This window comes from Ornithodoros turicata, chromosome 1 (genome assembly GCF_037126465.1).
Source record: "Ornithodoros turicata isolate Travis chromosome 1, ASM3712646v1, whole genome shotgun sequence".
Taxonomy (NCBI): Eukaryota; Metazoa; Arthropoda; class Arachnida; order Ixodida; family Argasidae; genus Ornithodoros; species Ornithodoros turicata.
In genome coordinates, this window is record NC_088201.1 from 151518848 (window position 1) to 151524847 (window position 6000).

A 6000-nucleotide genomic window follows, 5' to 3' on the forward strand; every position below is an offset into this window, starting at 1 on the left:
CTTGACCATGACCCGGCCCGACCATGTCCGGCTTCATTTTATTGCGCAAATTGTCCTTTATCAAGTTCAGCTGGCTGAAGATGCGATGAAGATCATCCTTGAAGTGCCTATAAAGCACGTTCGTCAAGATAGCTGAACATTTGGAGCGATACATATCTTTTATTCCTTTGTCTGGAATTTTTGCACTGTCCGGGAAAGACTTCTTGTAAAGTGCCCCGACATGATCGGCGGTCAGCACTGAACTGTGTTCAGCAATGAAGAGCTCTGTCCCGCCTTCAGCCTCGTGCGCTGGATCGACTTTCTCCGGGGCGATGCGAACTTGCTGTTGATGGGACGTGAAATGTCCCAATGCCTCCCTGTGCTTTGCACTGTCTCCATGTGCCTTGTTACGACCGGCCACCATTTTGGGCATTCCTTCGTCTGATCCGTCGCTGTCACGACTGGACACCATTTCGACAACCCTTCGTGGAATCCATCGCCGGCCAAGGACGCGCAGCGAGATAAACGCCCGCAATACCCATTCAGGGACTGAAAGGAGTCTGGCCAATGTATAGAACAATGGCGCAACGCAAGGTCTTGAAGAAAGGCACCAGCCTCGGCGTCCCGTGGGAACCGGACTAGTTTCGGGAAAACCAAGAGCAGCTTGATGCCCGTGCCAAGGTTGTTCCCTCGCCCAAAACCTATACAACCGTTGGGCGCCATTGCATATCGTTCTCATTCTTGCTCTGACCATGTCACTGTAAATAAACATGTACAGTTGTTCCTTCCCGTGTTGATGCCTCGGTTCGCTACCAAGCCGACTTACAACCCAAGTCGCAACAGCCTTCAGATCTGAGTACTTCGTACCCAGCACACACTCACACCAGCACTACACCGAAGAACTAGAACCAGCACTGTACCGTTTCGTCCAATCTGCCGCCGTTCTGAACCGTAGGGTCCCGAAGCCATTCCTTCCAAAGTTTTTGTTTGTAACTCACTTTTGGCATTTCAACAAACTAGAAGTGCACACTGCCATAGACGCTAGTGAAGAAGAGAAACGAAGCCACCTCGCATTGGGAACAGCAATCGGCAGACTTTGTGGGCTACTAAAAGAGGGAGCAAGATGTCCAGACAAACTTTAATTCGTGTTCTGGTGCAGAATCTCGGGTTATGTGTCATCATTTCCCCTAGTCAACAATGCTGTGCTGGGTGTAGGGCCTTAATTTCGCGCCCTAAGGACAAAGCAAAGTCGCTTCTGTCCGGCACAAGATTACGGCCCTAACATATATATAAGACATTAAATGTTGTGGTCTGACCGAGGTACTGGTGGTGTGTTCTCCAAAACAGATCAAAAAGGTTCTAGCACAAAGGAAAGAGAGCGAATCGAAAGTGAGCTTCTTACGCTCAAACAGCCGTGCAGATACCAAATTTCACACAACAACTTTATTTTTGACCTTGGAGAGTGGGGAGTTGACCAAATTTCAGGTGACTGGTTTCGGTTCGGGAGTTAGCATACTGTAGGGAATAAATTGATTTTTCGGGCTTTTCAGCCAAAATGCGACGAAAGTCTGAATCCGCCAGAATCCCCTAAATTCAGCCAGGACCCCGTCAGAAGTTCCGCTAGCCGCTAAAGACATTTTTTTCCCGCTAGATGCAAGTCGAATCCGCCAGATCAGGCGGGAAATCCGCTAAATTGGCAACACTGCGCGCCGCGGCAACTACGCATGCGTGCACGCGCTCCTAGCGCCCTTTGCGCCGCCTGCCCGCGTGTGGTTTCGGTTTCAGCTCTCTGCTCCTTCCACTGCGCGCGCTCCTAGCGGCAACGGGTGGCTTCTCCGTTTGGGCTTTGCTCTCGTTTCTTTGCGCGCATTTATTTGTATAAAGGCAGCGCGTACTGCTCTCGCGTCATCAATACGTGAAGATGTTCACCCAGCACCGTTACAGAATTGTTCCCGCACCCACGCTTCTTGGGAAGAAGTGGAGAAAGAATGTTTCAGCAGCGAAAGTCCCCGCAACGAACTTGTTATCACTGCTTTTTTCTACGTGGTAGACATGGTAGGCTTTGGCAATATGGGAGAGATCTCGCCGGGGCCGCCGCAGGAGATGGTGCGTCGGATCTACGCCCGTTACAAGAACGTCTGCATAACGGTTCCGGACGGACCCCTGACTGATGAGCGAATTTGTGAGTCTGGCCAACGCCAAATTCAACTACATTGCTGCAGACATCGTGGACCTTCTCGCTCGTGCCATCGCTCATATTAAGCACGCCCTGCGGAGCAGCGACATTTGCAAGCAGTTTACATCGTGAACTTTGTCACCGATTTATTCAAATACCGTTTGGTTATCGAAATGGAACGCATTAAACAGTCTGATTAACTTTGACGAGACTTTGTGTTTTCTTTCACTGAAACATCTTTATTGAATTCATACAAAGGAGTTGGACGATAGATGCCTGCACCCTCCCTGACTTGTCTGATCTCACTAACAGAACCTTACGAGATGATCAGACATGCCACACAAGAAATGGGGAATCTTCATGGTAGCGTCGTCACTGCGCGGGTCACTACACCAGCGTGATGACGCAATGGTCATACTTTTCATATACCCATTCCGCTACCACACTGCCACGACGACTCGTTCTTCTCCTGTCTCTCCTGAGAGAGAAACAGAGAGAGAGAGAAGCATGTCTCGACTAGAACCTTTATTCTCGATTATATGCGCGTGTAGCTCTTTGTTCCACGGTCACTCGATGCCTGACGACAACGCTGTCGGGCTCTCTTCCGGGTTTTCCGATGCCGCACAAAAAGGGAGTACTATCGTAATGCGATACTCATCAGAACACCAGCAAAGCTTACGGCATTCGCAGCTTTCATAAGGGAAGGAGTGTATCGCATCCACGAGATAGCGCTTGTCGTCGTAGGAGACCAAGCTCTTCTTGAGTCTCGAAAAGGTGTACATTGTTTGCTTTATACTCTGAATGGTGCACTGCTTCTGAGAGACTGCCATTTCATTGAACAGAGAATCTCGGTACACTTCGTGCAATAAATGTTTCCTCACCATGTCTTTCTTAGCTCCTTTTGCTCTCGCGATCTGTTTGTGTGTACCAGCCAAGAGAATGCTGTACATTTTGGCTCGGATGGCTACGACTTCGTGAATAACTCCGCGTCCCGTCTCGTCTTTGAGGTACCCCATCTGATTCGCGTGCTCGCCGTTGAAAAGCAGGACAGGAGGACAGATCTAGCGCACTCTCAATTTTCGTCAGCTGCTCCTCCAGGGTCTCACACGTGAAAGAAAACATTATGCTGTCCGTATCGCTATAGATCAATTGCACTGGACACGTCAAGCGACAAAAGAGCAACTCGTAGATGAAGCTGTACATTCGGACTTTGGATATCTCTAGAATGGCAAAGCCCACGTAAAGGGGGTGCGTGCATTTAACCCTCTTATTCTGCATCTCGTACAAGATGCACTTGTCACTCAGAATGTGGAAATGCTGACTGTTGATGGAACTAGGTTTTCGGAGCACGGCCGTTTCTTTGTCGTAGGCAATGGTATACTTTTTCATACGTCTCACATTTTGTATCGATTTACCGAACGTGCTGTTCGACATGGTTTTGTACAGAAGTCGCTCGAATATCGTGGTGGCGGCATTCCTCAAAGCAACGTTTCTGTGCACGAAGGTTCTAAAAAAATTATCTTGACAAAATGAGAGGATGCTGCGAACACGTTTTATTTTCATGCCCAACATCACGTACAGAGCGAGCAACGCGTTAATGAACGACATAGTGTTCCTTGTCGTAGCACGTCAGCAAGAGTTTATTTGTGGGAGGAGCGCTCTGCTTCAACGCATAGTTCAAGTGCCGCTTATAGTGGGAGGGTTCGTTCTCGTCCACGCACCTGTGTTAGGGTGCCAGGGGAAAATCCCTGATGAGCGCGTGCAGTTCTTCGGGATACGACAAGTCTATCACGAAGACATAACCCACTTCCGAATCGTGAGGAATGTTGAGAAAATCGATCTCGCTCCACCTCGAAGGATCGGCCCACTCAAAACCACCCTCTGGGAGATGGAAAGTCATCACGCACGGATACAAACTGCTCACGTCGAGGTACTGGATAAAAGACTTTTCTTCCTGGGGATCGTAATCGTCACACCCCTCGTGATTTGCCCGACAGTATCTGTGGAAGCTGTTACAAATGCCTCCCCTGATTCCTTGATCGATCGTTTCGTACATCTCCTGGTCACTTATGAGCTCGAGCTTGACTTTAGTGAACTTCAGAGCGCTTCTCCACGCGTAACTGGCAAGAGACACGGTGCGTAAGATATCTATCCTATCCGTTTCTTGCGCAATTCTCCTTAAATATAGCACGGCGTCACACAGCTGACAAGTGTCGAGCGTAACGTACAGACCCGTGTAACCGCCGATGTCCTTACATTCAAACAATTCCAAAATCTCGAGGGCGTACTGATACACCTCGTCCGTGATCTCTTGGTCATTCAGGTCGCTTTTGAAAGCTTCCTTTGGCGGTAGCGCGGGCAAATTGTACACTTATAGACTATCGACGAAGGTGTACGGAGGAGGCGCCGGAAATGGTCACCAAACATTTGACGGGTACAATGAAACGCACTCTCGCCTCTGCTGGCGAGCAGAGTTTTCACCAGGTTCGACAAGGAGAGGTTGAAAAACTGCGTGGTATCGCGGAAGTAGATATCTCCAATATTGAACCCTCTTATTTTTTCCGACCTCCTAAGATCTAAGATCCACGGTTCACCCATATTTAGAACGTGCATGTGTCGGCGAAGGGAGCTCAAATCGTATTGCAGGTTGTCCATGCACACGACGAGTTCTTTGGTGTTACGACACTTAAGGTTACACGTATCACACAGCATCGCGACAAAATTGGAGGACCCGGGCTCTACGAAGCGGGTGTGGTCGTGATGCGACACTTTCCGTGTGTGTCGGTTAAATTCGATTCCACAAAATTCACAGTGCGTCACGCACTGGTGTCGAAGGCGATCTTCCACACTCATTACCAACGGTGAGGGAAGACGGTTCAGCCTATCGATTTGTTCGCCAAATCCCTTGATCGCGAACAAGCATTTTTCTGCTGCGTTAGGTCCCAAATAGCCATCGACGCCCATTATTTTCCCATCACAACTTGTCACTAGCACGATGCTATAGGAGCTCGTCCTGTGCATACTCGAAGCGTCCTTAACGAGTGCATCCTGTTCCAGTATGCTTTCCGTGTCCAACACCGCGAAATAGGGGTAGGGATGCATTTATTGTACCCATGGAGGTAAGAAACTAAGGAGATGCCCTAAGCGCCACTCCCAATGCAAGCGAGCGTGCTGTGACCCGCGCATGGCATTGTGGTTAGTTGCCCACACACGTGACCCATAAACGTCACGGCAAGACGTCATAAAACATGGCGTCCTCCATGTCCGCGGCGTATCTTACCTGAATACAGAGGCGAACTGCGGCCGAATAACTTGTTTCCGCTTTCATAACATCTTTGGAGTTAGAATTTATCACACCCGTTGAAACACAAGATAGATCATCTCAGTGTGGAAGCAATGGATCACTAAATCGCTAGAAGACGTACGTACGTCATCGTGACATTGCCTGGCTTCTCTTCTGTTTTGCTCAACTTTTGCTGTGATTTATCACGCGGCAAATGTTGAAACAACCCATAACCTTCAAAGTATTGTGCGAATGGACTCCTTGAAGGTAAGACGTTTGCTGAAGATGAGGTTTGCTAAGCTTCCAAGCCTCCGCGCAGACCGCCATAACGCCGAAACATGTGGGGATCACGTGACCGGGCAACTAGATGGGCGTGGTATTGCCAGGAGCGACCGCTAGAGGGGTCCCACGGCCCTCCGATCTTATAGCCCTCTCCTTAGTTTCTTACCTCCATGATTGTACCTTGGTGAAGGAGACGCTCTCCCCTGCTTTCGGCATTTCGAGAATTACTTCGTTTACGTCTCGACGCAGACTTTCGTGCAGCTCCAACGTGCCTCTCGTC